Source organism: Sciurus carolinensis, chromosome 2, assembly GCF_902686445.1.
Source record: "Sciurus carolinensis chromosome 2, mSciCar1.2, whole genome shotgun sequence".
Taxonomy (NCBI): Eukaryota; Metazoa; Chordata; class Mammalia; order Rodentia; family Sciuridae; genus Sciurus; species Sciurus carolinensis.
In genome coordinates this window covers 8,037,666-8,056,967 of record NC_062214.1, presented here as the reverse complement: position 1 = coordinate 8,056,967, position 19,302 = coordinate 8,037,666, and positions in this window count along the sequence as shown.

Here is a 19,302-nt window from a genome sequence, read left to right as displayed (position 1 = left end):
ATTTTTAAAATAAGGAAATGGGAGCACAGGAGGGTGAAACTGTCTGTCCATGATCACACAGCAAGGGGCAAAGCCCGGGAGAGCTGCAACCTGATTCTGGCCCCTACAGTTTTAAAGACTATGTCTCAAACTGGGATTGTAAACTATGGCTTCCAGCCAAAGCCTACTCACCACCTGTTTTTGTAAATAAAGTTTTATTAGAACACAGGCCCTCATAGTTTATCTACATTTTCCACAGCTCTTTTTGTACCAGCACAGAAGAGTCGAGCAGGTGGAAGAGACACTGTACAGTTCTCACAGCTTAAATTATTTCCTGTCTGGCCCTTCACAGGAAATGTGTGCTGAACTCTGCTGGCCTAAGGTGGTCTTGGTCATGCTCTCTCCTAGCCAATAATTGTGCAGGACCCACCACATACACCAGTGCCACTTTCTCTTTTTTGGTCCTGGGGGTTGAATCCAGGGGTGCTTTACCCACAGAGCCACATCCCCAGGCCTTTGTATTTTTTGTTTTGAGACAGGGCCTCCCTAAGTTGCTAAGGCTGGCCTTGGACTTGGGATCCTCCTGCCTCAGCTCTCTCTGTCATTGGGATTACGGATGTGCGCCACCACACCTGGTTCCTTGTTAATGTGGTACGAGCAAAATTCTCCTGGGGAATGCTTCTGAGAAAGGTGGTCCCCTAATCAGAAGAGGTGAGCAGAGGGCAGCCCCCTCCTTTCCTCCTGCCTTGGAGTCAGGGATTAGGTGATAAAAACTGTACCAGCCACCCCAAGACCACAGGGAGGGAGCACAGACCGTGCAGAGAACTATGGGACAGGCCGAATCTTGGTGGTGCTTGGCCTTCTGAGTCAATGCTGTAATTTCCTACCTCTGGATTTCGAGTTTGAATCACTTTTTACAGTCTATTCTACTTCCTGTAGCTAAATCTATCCCATCTGATGCAAACCTTTTGTGCCTGGGATTATTATCTATCCTTATTATCCCTCATTATACTTAAGAAACCTAAAGTTCTGGGAGAGAAAAAGATGTGCCTAAGGCTGTGTGTATGAGGCTTGGTCTGTCCAGATCCCAGGTCAAAACCCTTATTTCAGAACCCTATGATGGTAAAATAGGTTCTTGGCAGTTGGAGGCTTATTTATATATGTAAAAATTCTCTGATCAAAAGCAAAGGTCACTAAGGGCCCCTGGGGTTCCCTACTGAACACTTATTCCTTCTTCCGCACTAACAGACCATCGATTTAGTTTGAACAGTAAAGCACCTAGCTCTGAAGAATGAAGGGTACGCAGTCCAAGCCAGGCTTGGAATTCTTTGTTCATTTTGTGTGAAGCTCTACCCCCAGATATTCCAAGTCTGTGGGTTTGGGTTGAGCTGTGAGCGTGTATTCCTAAGGAGTTTTTGAGTATCTCCTGTTTACGGGACACACAGAGGACTGGCACCATACTGTGCCAGGGATCAACAGACCTTCTCTGTAAAGAGCCACATTTTCCAATATCATCAGACTACTTAACTGGTTCACCAGTTTCACCCATGAAAATGATTCCTGATTTCCAACAGGAGTGGCTGGGGCATGGACCATCCCCTAGTGATGAGCTCAAGATGCCAGTCAGCTGACAGATCCCACCCCTGTGGGTAGAGGCACTGCATAGACACCTTGTCACACGGATTGTATACACATGGTTAAAAGCAAAGCTGAGACCCTGTAATGGACTGCTAATGACTGTGTCTACTAGCAGGTTTGTAGGTACAGAGATGACATGGTTAAAATCCTGGCAGAGTCAAAAAAAAAAGAGCTGTTATTACTGTTCAGAGAACTTGTCAGAAATAAAACAAAGCAACGCCAGCCTTGCGTGAGTGTCTTACTCTGTGAGGTCGAGCTGCAGATAAGGAAGAGGCGCGGCGAGGTAAGGGCTAGGTGTCAATCTAGTGGTTTGCTCTCTAGCTGGGTGAGTGAGTGGGGAAGTTATCATGCCTCTCTGTAGACAACGCGGGTTACCTCTTGGGTGGAATACGAGCTACTGACTTTGCCCTCTGGAATTGTCAAGAAGGAGACAGGCCTCTAAACTGGGGTTAAGGGTGGTGATGGCCGGCACTTAGCCTGGGTCACACAGACAAGCTGGGGTGAAGGCTGTTTGCTGTTGTCTTTATCTAGTTCTGCAGACAGGATCCAGGCTCAGAGAGCCTAGGTGGTTCCCCCAAGACAGAGGCGGAGTCTATGAAAGGAACAGCTATACATGGTGCTACTCACTACAGGAGTAAGTTCCAGGGGTTTGGGTGAATCTTTTACCTTAGGCTTTTCTAGACAATTAAAGACACCTATTAGCGGTTCAAGTTTTATACTTAAATGAGAAAGCTGGAGAAATCTTTCAAAAAGTCTTTGACCAGTCTAGGCTGAGTTAGATCCAGTGGCCAGTTAAGAGTTTTTGCTACAATGTGTCCAGCAGAGAAAGTGCTGAGATTAGATTCCTCTTCCTTAGTCACCCACCTTGTGAACCCACTCATTGAACTTGGGGGTTCTCCTCTGATGGTTTGTGGTAGCAAGTGGCATCGGCCTTTCACCCCGGAAACTGAAAATGCCAAAAGTTGATTTGCATCAACCTAGGTGTGGGCACATGACCTGGGACTTGTGGAGTCTATTTCTGAGACTTGTGACTCCAACATCAGAATCCAGCAACCACAACCAGTGTCAGGGCCGAGCTGGCGCGGGATGCAGGATCTAGCCCAGGGCTGGAAGGAACATTTTCTGTAAAGGGCCACAGAACTATTTGAGGCTTTACCAGTTCAGAGGGAAAGGCAAGGCTTTGATGCAGATTCTGATATAACTGTTTATGAATGCAAAAGCCATCTTAACTGGCGAGCCCACACACTAATGGGGGCAGCAGAGTTTTGTCCGTGGGCTCATTCCTGGCTGCACCGCAGCAAATTTTGTCACCTTCTGTGTTTGCTTCCTAGGATGGTGGCAACAAATTTCCACAAACTGGGTGGCCTGAGATAACAGGAATGTATTCTCTCACAGTTCAGGAGGCCAGAAGTCCACAGCTGGGGAGTCAGCAGCCGGATTGCTGTGGGAGCCCCCGGGAGCAGACCAACCTCCCGGCTCCTGAGGCTGCTGGCCTCCGATGCTTCTTGGCTTGCAGACGTGTTACTCCAGCTCTGCTCTGTCATCACATGGCCTTGCTCCCTGTGTCTCTGGGTGGCCACGGCTCTTTGTGTAAGACACCCTCGTTGGCTTTAGGGCCCACCCTGATCCATTATGATTTCATCTTAACTTAATAAATGACATCTGCAACACCCCATCTCCGCATAAGGTCACCCTCTGAGGTTCTGCGTGGACGCACGGGAGCTGCCACTGACCTTCCGCTGACCAGCAGCGGTGTCCCTTGTCTGCAACCGAGAATCCTGGTGAAGAAGCCAAGAACAGGAAGCGAGCACAAGAAAGCCGCTTTCTATGGCACGGCTTGTTGACAAACAGCCAGCAGAGACAGTTACACTCATTTGTGTCCCCTGGTCAAATGGAAAAATCTCATTTTTGTGACCCAATTTAATTTAGACACATCAAAAGTATGAATTCTACCAGAATCCAAGTTTTTTTTTTTTTGGGGGGGGAGGTACCTGGGATTGAACCCAGAGGCACTTGATCACTGAGCCACATCCCCAGCCCTGTGCTGTATTTTATTTAGAGACAGGGTCTCAATGAGTTGCTCAGCGCCTCGCCCTCACTGAGGCTGGCTTTGAACTCTTGATCCTCTTGTCTCAGCCTCCCCAGCTACTGGGATTACAGGCGTGCGCCACTGCACCCAGCTCAGACTCCAAGATTTTAACAAATGAAATTTGGTACAGATACCATGCCAAGAAAAAAGAGAGACAAACTCCTTTAAGGGATAACCTGGGGTCCTCAGGACGATTGGCATCAATTGCCAGCCCAAAGCAAAATGAAAATCTGGGACCTCCTGTTCCATAGCTATTTAGAATTTCAAGATAGCAACAGCTGAGCATTAAACCATTTGTGAGACTTTTGTTTGACAGCACAGGTTGTATCACATGAAGCCACCCTATATATGCTTAGTCCAAGTTTTGAATGAATAAAAACAGTCTCTGTGCATTAATCACTTTTTATGGGCCAGGTACCATACGATGTGTGGATTGTTTTTTTTTTTTTTGTTTGTTTGTTTGTTTTTGTTCTTTTAAACCCAGAGGGGCTTAACCATTAAGCCATGGCCCCAGTCTTTTTTTTATTTTTTTATTTTGAGACAGAGTCTCTCTAAGTTGCTGATGGCCTTGCTAATTTGCTGAGACTGGTCTTGAACTTGTGATCCTCCTGCCTCAGCCTCCTGAGTTGCTGGGATTACAGGCATGCTCAACTGCAATTTTTTTTTTTTTTAATATATAAATATAAGAGAGCAAATCAGTTTCTCACAGTGACCCTTGAGGAAGTTTCTGCATCATCTCCAAATTGTGGATGCAGATGATGAAGCTCATGGGCTTGTGACTTGCCCAAGGTCACCTGGACAAAGGTGGTAGGGGGATGATTAATACCAAGGACTGGAGACTTCTGTGTCCTGTCTCTCAAAGTCAAGAATGCTTGCTATAAAGTCGCATTTTTAGTGAATCAAGGTATATTGTTCCAATATTACTGTTTTGGGCTGAATTGTGTCCCCCCCTTCCCCTGATACATTGGAATCCTAAACCCTAAAATCTGTGAATGGGATCTTATTTATTTATTTTTGCGGTCCTGGGATTGAACCCAGGACCTTGTGCACGCAGGGCATGCACTCTAACAACTGAGCCATATCCCCACTCCATAGGATTTTATTTTGAAACAGGGTCTTAGTGGATGTAATCAAGTTAAGATGTGGCCATGCACAGGATCTTTGAGCTAAATGTCCTTGATTGTTCCTCTTCCATTTGTATTTCCTAGACTGCACTAGACTGTGAACATGATGGAGAGCGAGACTCACATCTGTGCTGATCAGGGGTTTGTAAACTACAGTCTTCGAGCCTTGTTGGGCCCTTTGTCTTTATTATAAATAAAGTTTTATCAGAACACGGTCCTGACAATTGTTCTACATATCATCCCTGGCCGCTTTTGAGCAAAAGTGGGTAATTGTGGTGGGGATTACAGGATCCACAAAGTGAAGATACTTACTATCTGTCCCTTTACAGAAAGCACATGCTGTCCCTGGTTGTCATAGTACAGTGCCTCATGCTTGGGGGGGGGGGTTGCTCAGAAGATAGTTATTGTGTGTTTATGAGGTGCTCTTTACATGCATGACCCCATGTAGTCCTCCTCACTAGCCCTGCAGATAGCTACTATGAAGGGTTCCCAAATGTGCACTCTTGGTTTCTTAAAATCTAAGAAACTCCAGGAGCCATAGTTTGTTTGCTTGTTTAAGAAATGGGGGTCTTGATATGTTACCCAGACTTGTCTTCACGCTCCTGGTCTCAAGGGATCCTCCAGCCCCAGCCTCTTAAGTAGTTGGGACTACAGCTATTTGCCACCATGCCTGGCTCAGCCACACTTTTAAAAAAAGTGAATTTTGCATCATAATCTGATCTGCTCTGACCTGACTCATTTGGTTGCAAAATGTGACTTGAACAAGCTATGACTAGCCTTACTTCTCACACTTAATGCAGATCTTTGTATGATTCCTTGTGGTCAGATTATGCACAGGGTTTGGCTCAGACCCTGTGGAGGTGCTGTGTCATGAACATCACATGACACCACGTTAGAAAACCTGAAGATATCAGGATTCCAGAGCACATTTTACCCAAAGGTTCTGGGTAAGAGCTTTGGGCGTACATTTACCCTCAGTTAACAGCTGAGGGATAGAGAATCATTGGTGAGTGGTGGAGTCTGGATTTGAACCCAGGAATCCGCTCCTGAGTGGCTTCTGTAGCCATGAGACTATCTCTTAGCAGAGACTGACTGTTGCATGTTGCCTGGCAGGATTCAGGAGTAAAGAAAGCTGGCTGGGCCCGCTTCCCACTCCTGGGCTGTCCGCCCGCTGCCTGGGAGATTCTTGTCTTTGCTGTGTCAGAACATCTTTCCAGGCAGAGTGTGACGGCTGTAGATATGCAAAAAGTGTAGACACACACACACACACACACACACACACACACACACATTGCAGAGGGAAGCTGTGCCCTATTATAGTTTCTGGAGCTTTCTGGCAGCCTGTTGTTTCAGCAGCCTCATCTTTATGAATCAGGTGACAAAATTCACTAGCAACCAGGGCAGGGAAAGAAAACAGATCCTTCTGAGTGGGGCAGGGCCGAGCGGAGCCATTTGTCCTTGTGGTTAATCCTGTGTCCATCAAGGCACAGAGCCCTCCCCCCACCAGTGCTTGCCAATATCTCTGTGTAACTTTAGAAGCCACTTTGGTCCCAAAAGCACAGCCAGGGGGAGAAGTGTGATTTGCCCGTGGGGTCCTTGGACAAGAAGAGGGTGCTGGGGTGCTATGCTGCTTCTGAAAGAGAGAAGGTGGCATTTCCTCGAGTCAACAGGGGAAGCCGGGCTCTCCTGCTCCAAGGCCTCCCTGAAAAGAGCTGAAGTAGCCTCTAGAAGGCTGAGGAAAATCAGCGTGGTTTCAAGGGGGTCTTCAGCAAAGCTGGCAGGGGTGAGATGAGCTACAGGCTGGGCCCGCATGGGTGGGGAAGCATCTGAGAACGGAAGCAGCTGGAGACGGTGGCCACCGCGATGCCAGCCACTGTGCATGGCGCACCTGTGCAGTGAGGGAGACAGAGGCTGGAGGAGAAGGACAAGAAAACGCTCCTGCCATTAACACAGGAAGCAGAAGCAGAGGCGGGGTGGGGGCGGAGAAGGGCGGCTTCCTGCTTTGGGGTCTCTATGCCTCGGTATCATTTCTCCGTCACTCTGGTCATCTCAAATGAAAACAAACACCATCAGTAGTAAAAGCGAACACGGAAATAGCTACATAAGAAGCAGAAAGCCCTTTAACTTCTAAGAACCAGGAGGCTCCAGAAATCAACGGAACTTCCTGGTTGGGGCAGGCCTGGTTTGGAGGCTGGTTGAGGCTGCTGCTGAACAGGGTGCAGACAGGAAGCCCCTGATCCGGCCTGCGGAACACCGGGAAACGCACACCTTTCTCTCCTCAGAGTTTACCATTGTGATTTTTTGTGTTCGGATTTTTAAAGAAATAGGAAATACCCCAGACAACTGATGATCTTTAAAATCTCTCATTTAAAATGTACATACTACTAAAGGCAAACCTTCACAATAGTAAAGAAAATCACACCTTACAATATTAAAGAAAAAAAATCACATTTAAAAGTCAGCCCCTTTCAGAGTCCACAAGTGATGAATGATTTCACCCATTTTTTTTTCCCCTCTCTAGAGAGCTCAAGAATTTCCCAACATGGGAGAAGCCTTTAGACTATCAAAAAAAAAAAAAAAAAAAAATCATTCTTTGGTTAGCCTACTATAGGACATTGCATTTGCTTTTAGGTTATCTTTTAGTTGAGATTGCACTAGATTGCCTGTTACTTTTGTGTAATGTATTCCTTATAAATTGGATTAAGTGAAAACCCGGAGGTGAGGGGGAGGTGACAGAGAAGCCCTGGAGAAACCTGGGAAGAGGTTCCCTGCTTGGCTTAGCTTCATCTCCACCCGCTGCAGGGCCAGCAATTCACCGTGCCCAGTGGTGCAGAACACCTCCAGGTGTGAATCTGAGACTGGTTTCTCTTAGGACAACAGTACACTGGATTTCTGGAACTTTAACCACAGCGCTGAAAGAGTAAGTGGTGGATCTGGAAGATTTGTCCAGTGGGCCTGGGGTTTTGATTACAAAAGCGCCGGGGCTTTTAGATGACAGGCAGGTTAGAGAAAAGTCTATGGGTATCCGCCCTTTAGAGCTTGCTTATGTTAGATGAGGACCAAGCAGAAAAGAATTTGTTTCCACTGATCTAGTGAGACACAGAAAAGACCTCTTGAGAACGTGATCTAACTGTTAGATTTTGTTGTGGTCCTTTCCAAAGCACTGTTACCATATTGTTTCTTATTTGATCCTGGCGATAACCCTGGAGGTGGCGAGTAACCACCTCCATAGCACAGATGAGGAAAGAGAGTGTTTTAAAAGGCTGACTCACGAATGTAAACAATTGGCCAGAGAGTTGTCTTCCAGTCCCCCTCTCTCTCTTTCTTCTGTGCTGGGCATTGGATCCGGAGCCTGCGCACACGCCTGGCTAATGCTCTGCCACTGGGCTACATCCTCAGCCCCACGTATGCTTTCTATCCTGCTAGTCGGGCGCCTCCCGGGTTCACCTTGGGCTCAGGTGGCGGGAGAATTGCCGAGAGCACCCTACAACCCAGAGAGGAGGCTTACTCAAGCGTGACTCACCGAGTCCCTGCTTCACACTCGGGAGGGACTGCTCGACCTTTGCCATCGGGTGCACACCACTGGCATCTGCAAGCCCTGCCCAGAACCTGTCTATTTTTACTTTGTTTGTTCCCTGAGGTGGTTTCACAGCTGGTGATCTTAGAGGACCACAGCAGTCGCTCTGAGAGGGCATGGCAAGCCCTCTGCAGGCACAGACTGTTTTCCGGCAACCTCCTCTTCTTCAAGAGGTCTGGCTCTTCATTTACAGAGGGGAAGCCTGAAACGCTGAATGGAAAAATACCGCGGGGCAGAGAGGAAGCAGGACCGGCGGTTCCCACGGCCCTGCTTCACTTCGACTTTTTTATTTTGTAGTTCTGGGGACTGAACCTGGGGGGGTGCTCGACAGGGAGCTGCATCCCCAGCCATTTTGGGGGGAGGCGCTGGGGATTGAACCCAGGGCCTTGATGCATGCGAGGCAAGCACTCTACCAACTGAGCTATATTTCTAGCCCATCCCCAGCCATTTTTATTTTTTATTTTGAGACAGGGTCTCCCTAAGTTGCCCAGGCTGACCTCAAACTTGGAATCTTCCAGGGATTACCAGCGTGTGCCACCAAACTGGGCTCCGCCTCACTCCGAGACTAAGGTGTCTTCGGGTAAACTTTGAGGCGAGTGCTTGGGGGTCTTTTTCCTTGCAACAGTAACCCAGGAGACGGGATCTGGATACCTAAATGGATGCTCCGTTGGTTCTTGCTGAAGGGAAAACAAGTAGAAGTAGCCAGTGCCAGATGCAGACATGTGAGTGAGGGCGTGGTTGACACTGGGGACAAGTAACAGGCTCAAGGTCAAGGTCAAGGTTAGCAGTAAACGATGAGGGACCCGCAACCCCGGGGTCCATGCCAGTGCGACCTGAAGTGTTTGTGAGTGTGAACTCACTCATGCTCATGCCCGCCTACGGGGGAGATGGCACTGTCTTCACCCTATGATCTGGAACCCGGGGAACAGCGAGGCTGAGAACTTGTCCAAGGCGGCCATGAAGACAACCCTGAGCCCACCCAGTTAGACATAGGTCTAGGATGTCACCTCCTGTCTGAGGGGGCCTCCAGCACTGGCCCAGGGGGTGACGGTGCTAATCAGGAAAAGGGAACTGGGCCTCCCTACCCCATGGCAGGTGGCGAAGGGAGGAAGGGACTGTTCCCCTCAGCTGGTGCCCTGGTGGGCCACGCTGCCTGATGTGCCCGGCCTCCTCTCACAGAGGCCTGTGGTGAGGGTGGTAGTGAACGGCATGCAGGGCACTTGCCACCCAGGGCACCGAGCAGGGGAAGCAAGCCCCAGGCAGAGGTGGCCAGACTGCCGGGTGATTGCTCTTGTTGGGTGGAAGACTCCTTGGACACAGGGAGTGGCCGCTGGAGACTCATCACGCAATGCCACAGCCTGCAGACCTCAGAGAGGGTGCCGGTGCTGCACCAGGGGCTCCGGTCTTCACTCAGCCACGCAGAGATTCACGCCATGGAGCTGTGCCCCCCATCAGCTATCTTGCGTGGATTGTGATTTTTTGGTGCTGGGGATTGCACCCTGGTAGCTTTACCCCTGAGCTACACCCCCAGTCCTTTGGCCTTTCTAGACCTTTTGAGACAAGGCCTCCCCAAGTTGCCCAGGCAGGCCTGGAGCTTGCCATCCTCCGGCCTTAGCCTCCCGAGTCTCCGGGGTCACAGGTGTGCACCGTGGATGGCGGTCCTGAGAGTCCCGAGCGGAAATCACCAGAGCGTGTGCTGCTCAGTGTGGGAATTGCCTTCAGAAGGCGTTTCGTGGGCTTATGGGTACGACGTGTGACGTGACTGCTCCGAGCTGGGCCTCAGATGCCCTGCACGTGCTCCTCAGAGCTGCACGTAAGCAGCTCGCAACCCTCTGCACCAGTGTCCTATTTGGTAAAATGGGGACCGTAACGGCTGCTCTTTCACAGACCTGCGGGGCTTGAATGAGAAGGATCCATGTAAAATGGGTCGCACCGTCCATGGCGAGCAGCAAGTGCTCCAGAAAAGGTCGGCCAGCCGGGTTAATTGATTAATTATTGTTATTTAAAAATATTGATGATGAACCCAAGAGCAGTTTGGGGTTCTCTGTAAGCCTGATCCCACCAGAAACTGCACTCAAGTCAATACGCGCTGATCCACTGCCGCTGTGGTCTCTCGGCCTGCCCCAGAGATGCCGGAATCTTTCTTTGAGGTGAACAGAACTTTAGCTCCAGAGTGTGCATCAGTGTCTGTCACCGGGAAGAAGCTGGGCGGCAGGAAATTGGTTTTCATCTTTAATTGCTAAAATTTGCAATTTCCTCCCTAGAGTTTGGAGAAGGACAAAAGCCAAGGAGGAGACCGCTTCCCTCCTTTCTCTTCACCTTTCGGCCACACTTTCCTTTCTCTGGGGACGTGGAAACAAGGTCTGGTTAGAACCTGGAAGTCCGGCGGGTCAGCAAAGAGATCTCCCTCTGCTGTCCCTCTGTCCCTCTGCTGATCTGGCAGGTTGGCCACAGCATGACGCAACTCCACCGTACGCTTTCATAGGCTGAGAAGGTCTTGCCGAGCTCTGCGGAGCTCCCTGGGTTAGCAAAGGCCACTTGAGGCTTCCCCTGTGTGGAACGCCCAGTGCCAAACCGTGGGCTGACAGCAGGATTTTATGTTTTCCACATGAGAAGGAGTCGGGGGTTGCAGGGCTGCTGGGACACGGACATCATCGAGGTTGTCCTCTCTTGCATATGACCGTTCGGTACACTCCTCTGTGATGGCACTTCAGTGCCAGGCATGGGGACTCATTTTATATGTGAAGAAAAGGTAACAAATGTGCATGCTTGTAGAGTTTCCTTTCATCGAAGAAAAAAGTTGTGTAAGAGAGTTGAAGAAGATTTATTTTGGGGGTTGGTACCGGGGATTGAACTTGGGCCACTGAGCCACATCCTCAGTCCTATTTTGTATGTTATTTAGAGACAGGGTCTCACTGAGTTCCTTAATACCTCGCTTTTGCTGAGGCTGGCTTTGAACTGGCAATCCTCCTGCCTCAGCCTCCACAGGTGCTGGGATTACAGACTTGTATTTATTTATTTATTTATTTGGTTTTGGCACTGGGGGTTGAACTCAGTGTCACTTTACCATGGAGCTACATCCCCAGCACTTTTTAGTTTTTATTTTGAAATCAGGTCTTGTTAAGTTGCTGAAGTTCTCACTAAGTTGTTGAGGCTGGCTTTGAACTTGCCATCCTCCTGCCTCAGCCTCCAGAATCCCTGGATTGCAGGTGTGTGCCACTGTGCCTGGCTTAGTTTTTCCTTTGAAGCTGAGCTCTTGGGCATCCTGAATAATTTCAGGGTTCTTAAATGAAAAAGAGGACAAAGGATATTTCACGAGTGACTAGCAGTAACTTCCAGTTACTACATGACATCACCATGGTCTCAATGTTTGAGTTCCCCCAAATTCATGCCTGAAACTTAACCCCCAAGATGATGGTATTAGGAAATGGGGCCTTTTTTGGGGGGGTGGGGTGAGGTTAGGTTTTGAGGAAATAGCCTTTAAGGAATGGGATTAGTGATCTAGTAAGAATGACCCAGAACTGGATGTGGTTTGGCTTATGCTGTAATTCCAGGGACTCATGAGGCTGAGGCATGAGGATTGCAAATTAGAGGCCAGCCTGGGAAATTTAGTGAGACCCTGTCTCGAAATAAAAAACAAAAATATCTGGGGATGTGGCTCAATGGTTAAACACCGCTGGGCTTCATCCCCAGTACTGAAAATAAATAAATAAATAAGGTGGCTTCGAAGGTCTGCCTTGTCCCGTCCACCACATGAGGACACAGAAGGCACCAGCTATGAACTAGAAGGAGGAACTTCCCAGAATGAATGATAAGATTGTAGGATGGCTCAAGGTAAACGGTTTTCCTGAATATACCTTTAAGTTATAGGAGGAGCCATGCCTCTGGCTACGTCTTCTACCTCCTCCTAATTGGCTTCTGATTGTCTGCCTGACCAGGGGCACTGCTGCCTCCGGGCCATGGTATGTGCTGCTCCGGCTCTTTCTTTACTAGAACAGCACTGGTTGGAGAGGCCTCCCTCACTGCCTGATCCAAATCAGCTCACTGGCCACACCCCCCCCCCCCCCCAGGGGACTGAGTACCTGCTTACTGTTCTTTGCCTGTTGAGTGTTTTCTTATCTAGCAGGCACGGTTCTTGAGAGCAAGGGCTTGGATTCCGTGCCTTGAGCCTGGCATCAGTCACTCCAGGTGTATTTGGTGCACAGGTGGATTGTTTCAAAACTCCCCTCCTAGAACTTCCATTTCACCAGGGTCGCACCCTCCATTGATTAGGAGTGCAGGGTTGGGTTCAGACATGCTGACTTTGAACTCTGGTTCTGCTAGTTGTAGACACTTAGGTTGCTGAACTTCCTGTGGCTCAGTTTCTTCATCTATAAAATGATTTTTAAAAACTTTATCTCTTAGCCAGGTGCAGTGGTGCCCTCCAATAATCCCAGTGACTCAGGAGGCTGAGTCAGGAGGATTGCATGTTTGAGGTCAGTTTCAGCCATTTAGTGAGGCTCTAAGCAAATTTACAACACCCTGTCTCAAAATAAAAAATAAAAGGGCTGGGGATGTGGCTCAGTGGTTAAGTGCCCTTGGGTTCAATCCCTGGCACCAAAACAAAGCAAACCAAAATAAAACAAAACATGTCCCCACACTTCTTAGAGACAGATGACGAGTGGGCAACCCCAGGAAGCACTTAGAGGGCGGCAGGGGATACCGCCTTGTGATGGGCACAGGTGGTGGCCAGGAACCAGGAGCCAGTGAGGGCTTTGAAGTGAGACTGACAGGATTCCAGGAGGGGACAGTGGGAGAAGTGTGGAAAAGGTAAGCCCGCGATCTGCCCAGGTCAGCGGTGAGGGGAGGTGAGCTGTCTGCAGGAGCCATCTGCCACCGCAGACCCTGCGACCCATCTTTGAAGGAGAGCGTCATTTCCTCTTCCCCTCCTCTGCTGACCAGTGCAAACACTGCTAGGAGCAATAGAGATAAAAAATAGTCTCCCGAAGCTATTTTTAGCTTCCCCTCGAAGCCTTCCATTTCACGTTTCAAGTTTGTTTTCAAAGTCCTCTTCCAACCCAAATAAACCCAGGCTCAGAACAAGAAGACTCGGGCCGCTGCTTTCTGATTCTCCAGGGGCACGGCAGCAAGGCCGGCTGCCCTGGAATGCAGGACCATTCAGCGAGCAGGTGTCCTCAAAGATGACCCTGGAGGCCAGGCTGCCACTTGCAGGTCTCCGGCAGGGAGCTGCCTCCTCCTGACCGCTCAAGGCCTGCTCTGCCCGCTCCATTGAATCTTGCAGGATTTTCTGTTGGGATTCCATAAACTCTTCCTGCTTGTGTTCCCCATCCCCTCGTGTCACCAAGCCTGATGAAAGCAGGCAGGGTTCCTTCGCTGGTTTGCTGGTTCATTCATTCATTCATCCTCTCCTTCATTCGTTCTCAGTGCCCACTCTATACCAGAGCCTGGCCTCCAGGCAGCTACTTTCTAACAGGGAAGCAAGTAAAATACTAACAAGTAGAAAAATGAACTAATTTACAAATCAGTGCCAAATTGGCTCTCTGTTGTGTCTATTATAATTAATAAAGTGATCGTATTCATTGCTACACGATGACTCTCACATCATCGGCGTCCTGGGTGGTAATCCTCCTCGGCGATTTACATATTAACTCATTTTATCCTTCCTTCTCTGTTTCATAAACGGGGAACTAAGAAACCAAAAGACTAAACGTGTGTTAGGTGTCCTGTAGCCAGCCAGGCGCCGGGAGTATTTGAAGATCGGTTCATCCTGCGACCAAGTGATAGGACTCTGTGGTTTGCACAGACACCCATAAAAATCAGGTGAGACGATTGGAGAATGGACAGGTGCCACAAGGGGTGGGGGACAGAGGCCCAGTGATGTGGGGAAGGGACCGGTGTGTTGAGGAGGGCTGTCTGTGGGGACCAGGGATGGGGACGGCCAGGTACAAGGAGGGGCCAGGAATCCAGGAAAGCCCTCCAGCAGAGCCAGAAGTGCAGAAACCAGACACATCGAAAGGCTGTGACCAGAGCAAACTGTTCCCTGGGCGGCCAGTAGGCAAAGTCAGAGGACAGGTTCTGGTGGGCTTTCGAATCAGGCCCCACTCGGAAGAAAGCTCCTGGGTGGAGCAGCTTGCTCAGGGCTTCCAGGGGCTGTTGGTGCTGGCTCCTGCCAGGGCTGAAGCCACCAGACACCTCCTGTCTGCCTCTCCCTGCCACTGAAAACCTTTAAGCATTTTTATGATTGGGTCTCTCCTAATGATGGGTGATCTGACCTGGGAGACGACCCTGCACCCCATGACCCGTGTGGTGACCAGCTCACAGCTTCCGGAACCGCATTCACCTAACCTCAAGACTTCCCCAAACTGATGTTTTCTTGGTAGTGGTTTAAAAATAAAAATTCTGAATATTAGGTTATTTTCTTGTGATTTACATAATTTCTAAAAACGGGGTTGAGGAGCTGAAAATAAGAAATAAGAAGCTGGGTTTCATGTGGCTGGTTTCCAGCGAAGGGAGATTTTACTGTTATTTGTATACGCTCACATCCAAGGGCTCTGTTAGGACTGATGGCTTTGGCGGGTCCATAAAAGGCTTGAGTTAAGGGAAAATAAATAACCTGGTCAAATATTTTGCAACAAAAATTCATGCTCTGCCATCAGTTGGAATTGATGCAGTTAGTTAATCTAGTAGAGAACCTGCTGTGTGTCAATGAGGTTGAGGTTATTGCACACAGGAGGCTGAGGAGGGAGGGTTGCAGGATCAAGACCAGCCTGGGCAACTTAGCGAGTCTCTATTTCAAAGTAGAAAATAAAACAGGCTGGGGATGGAGCTGAGTGGTAGAGCAACCCAGGTTCAATTCCTACTACCAAAAACAAACAAGTGCATTGGGCTCACACTGCTCACCAGCAGGGGCCAGGGAAGCCCATTTCCTACTCCATCCCCAGCCTGTTTAATTTCACTTCCAGTCAATCAATGGTCTTGCTAAGTTGCCCCAACTGGCTTTGAACTTCCAATCCTCCTGCCTCTGTTTCCCAGGTAAACTTTGTTCTTCTTACGAGAATAAAATGGAGGAATCCTTGGGATGTAAACATGGTACATTTTAAGTATATTATTGCTTTTTAAGAATCCTTAACCGAACTCTATACACTCATTTCCCGGGATACATAATTTTAAGTTTATTATTAAAAAATCATAAGCTCAATTATGTACTCTTCATTGTTGGGGAAGGAGAAAGACACGGAAGAAGAAATCGTATGCAGAACCAAGTAAAACACAACCAAAACACTTCTATGACTAGAAGTTTTATAAAATGTCTTTGAAAGCTAGTTTTTCCGAGTGGATTTATGCCTCAAGATATCTTTGATCCCAACCATGACACAGACACAGCCAGAGCAAAGGCTCCTGGGCCAGAAAGGAGGGACTTGAACCCCAGCAGCCCCTCACTTGTAAATGGGAATCATCTTCGTACCTAGTTGAGCACAATGGCCGAGACCCTCGCTGACAGACGTGTCTTCTCAGCACTTGCGTCGTGTGTAAGCGCACACGCACACGTGTGCCAGGCTTGGAGCCGAGCGCTCTCTGCAGACTCACGTGTCAGTCAAAGGGCCGAGGAGGCAGGTGTTATGTCGCGCTCATTTCACCTGCCTGGAGCCGGTGAGGGAGCTTGCCGGGTGTCCCGTAGCTGGCTGGACGAGCAGGCCAAGAGCAGAGCAGGGAGGTCGCTCAGCTGTCCTGCCTCCTGGACGGACAGGACGGCACTCAGAATTCTACAGCCTTCCCTGCCCTGAGCCGCAGGCCCCTCAATGGCTCCAGAGGCCTCGGAACAGCCTGGAGCCTGAGGGTGCTTCCTCCACTGACAGGGTCAGTCATTTCCTGTTGTCACCTGCTCCAGAGAGGCCACCCAGGGAATCCAAAGCTGATTAAAATAGGTGATGCAAAGCTTTGGGAACACTGTGCCCTGGGATTGTCCTCAGGGTCTTCAATCACCCAGGGCTGGAAGCGGCCCCGTGGCGTCCTTCCTTCAGCCACGCGTGACACTGGGTCAGCCTCTATTTGAATTTAGATCTTGAAAAGCAAATTAGCCAGAAACATTGACTTTGATGAACAGATAATGAGACCAAACACATGCGATTTCAGAATTTAGTAAATGTGTAGGAATCTAGTGAATTAATAAGTATGACTGTATCCAAATCCTTTAAAAGTAAATGCTTAGGGGCTGGGACACAGCTCAGGGGCAGAGTGTTTCTTAACCTCTGTGAAGTCCTGGGTTCAATCCCCAGCACCAAAATGAAAGCACAAACTTTGCTCAACTTTGAGATTCTTTTAATTGTGCAGGGTTAGAGAAGAGCTATGTAGCTTTACAGATTTGTTGAACATTCCACTCAATTTTTCATAAAGTAAATACTGTGGACTTCATGGACCTGCATGAACTGGCTTCTGCTTGGTGATGAGACATAATTTCATCTACCACAGTCTAGGGACACTTGGCAAATTTCTGATTCTCAAACCCAAGCCAGGCCCACCTCAGGACCTTTGCACTTACCATCCCTATTGCCAGTCCCCCTTCCTTGAATTGCTCTATAGATATATAGCTTATATCTACACTTCTTCAAAAAGTTCCTCTTCTTGCTCCCTTGTGATTTGGTTTTGTTGCTTATAGCACTCACCAAAACCTGATTTATGGTTATTCTAAAAATTATTTATTGCCTACCTGCCCCTAGGAATACAAACTCCTTGAGGAACATGTTTGTATACACTCAGCGCCCTAACACGATATCTTGCATACAATGGGTTCTAAATAGGTACTCTCTGAATTTGTCGCTGATTCTGTGAATTTACAAATAGCTGACTCGCATTTGATTGGCATCATCTTCAACTGACAGGCAAGTGGATTTTGCTTATTTCCAATTGCCAAGAGTTGCCCTTCTCGGCCGAGGGCTTTCAAACCTTTGCTCCCTGAGTGTGAGGCGACACCAGGCGTGGCAGCCCCCTTAGATCTTCAGACAGGCCCCACCTTCCCTGCACCCGCACCAATGGCAGAGCAGAGAATGGGGCCCTCCAGCGCGTGACAGTGGGGTTTAGAGGGAGGGTCCACCTAGCGCACGGCCTTCTCCAACACGCTCCCTTTGTTTATGGTGAGCATGGCTTCGTGCCCTGCCAGGATCCGAGGTCACAGGAACACAAGGAGACGATTAACATATCAATGGGGGGATCTCTTTGGAATCCGGAATTTGGACTAATATTTGCATCTTGAGCTCAGAAGCGGCCCAGGCAAGCCTGCTTATTGATTGCCTTTAATTTCCCCTTAAAATAGCGCCTGCCCCTGAATAAAAGATTAATAGGGGCGAGCTCAGCTTGTCGCGTGATTTATACTCAAATCCTGCCTCCCCTCCTTTCAGAGGCGCCCGGCACACTCGGCCCCACCCGGGAGATGTTTGGATTCGGTTCCTCAAGAAAAATAGCTGCTGGTCACCAGAGCCCGCGGCTTAATTGAATTTGTCTTCGTCCACTTAATCTTCACACTCACAAGAAGTGGGGGTGGGAGGGGTGGGTACCTCCAAGTACAGTCGGGAGAACAGGCTGAGGAAAGAAAGAGGGAAAGTGTGCTTTTAAAAAACTGAAATCAGGGTGCCATTTAGAATTCCGGGGCTGTGCTTCTTTTGCGTGAGGCATTGATAACGTTCCCAGCTTCCCCTGGGTGCAAAGATGGTGACCCACACAGGAAACTACTGCATCCTTTTGGAACAGTGCTATCATTTCTGTTTTGGCTACAAATTCTGTTTCCTTTCAGGGAAGAAAAACACACGAAAAGAAAGTGAAGATTTCTATTTGCATAAAGCTGGGAATCTCTTTCCATCAGTGAGTAGCTGGCCCTATATCGGGCCGCTCATAATACTAATAGTCACCGATTATCAGGCACTTTTTAAGGCCCTTGTATTCTTTACCCTATTGAATCTCCACTCCAACACTCTGCAGGGTTCTATTTACTCCTGTTCAGGAGAGACTTGCAGAAGTAAAGGAAGCTGCTCAGATGTGTCCAGATTTTGAAGCTTTGGTGCATTTGACTTGAAAATCCAAGACTGCTGTTACCAAGAGGAGCCCGTGATCTGGGTTTGCTTCCCGCTACCTGGTCTCTTCAGTGCAGGGGATGGAGGAAGCCGGAAATTTCCGGTCACTCTGCCTCCCGCTACCTGGACTTAACCATCAGGGGATAACACCTCCTGGGCCCAAGTGGGATTCCTGGAAACAGGGTCCTTCCGTTCCGTTGCCTTTGGTCGTTCTACACTGTCGACTTCAGGCAAGGGACTCGGGACACTGGAGAGGCGCAAGCTGGATCTGTCGGAATCTAGACATGACGTTCCCAGTCATGAGCCAGGCAGGAGGGGGAACACCCAGGCACTGACACGGGTAGGACACGCCCCAAAGCCACTCCCTGGAACGTTCACTGTGCTCGCATCCTGAGGAAGCCTAATGATGCCCACGGTGGAAGCCAACCACGTGAGAGGGGTCAACTGAGTGCTTCTGTCTTTGACGGGGGACATTGCAATGGACTGAAAGTTTCACGACCGTCCCCTTCATTTGCTGAAATCTTAACCGCCAAGCGGTGGCGAAACTCAATTTGCAGACCCCGGTGGCCTGCCTGTGCCTTCTTTCCGAGTTCTTGTCCCATAAATTCAAAGAATGAAGTCCACGGATGAAGTGTGAGCTTGAAAGGGTAGGATCGATTCGAGTGAGAAGAAATGAAGAGACAGAGCCCTCCCGCAGGTGAGGGCGGACCCGCTGGGGTGGCCACTTAGGTGTACTGGCCGAGGCGCTTTGGTCAGAACCTACGTTAAACGGGTGTTGGAAACGCATTGCGCCTGTTGGTTAGCCCTGGAGTCTGCAGCCTTTACTCTGGT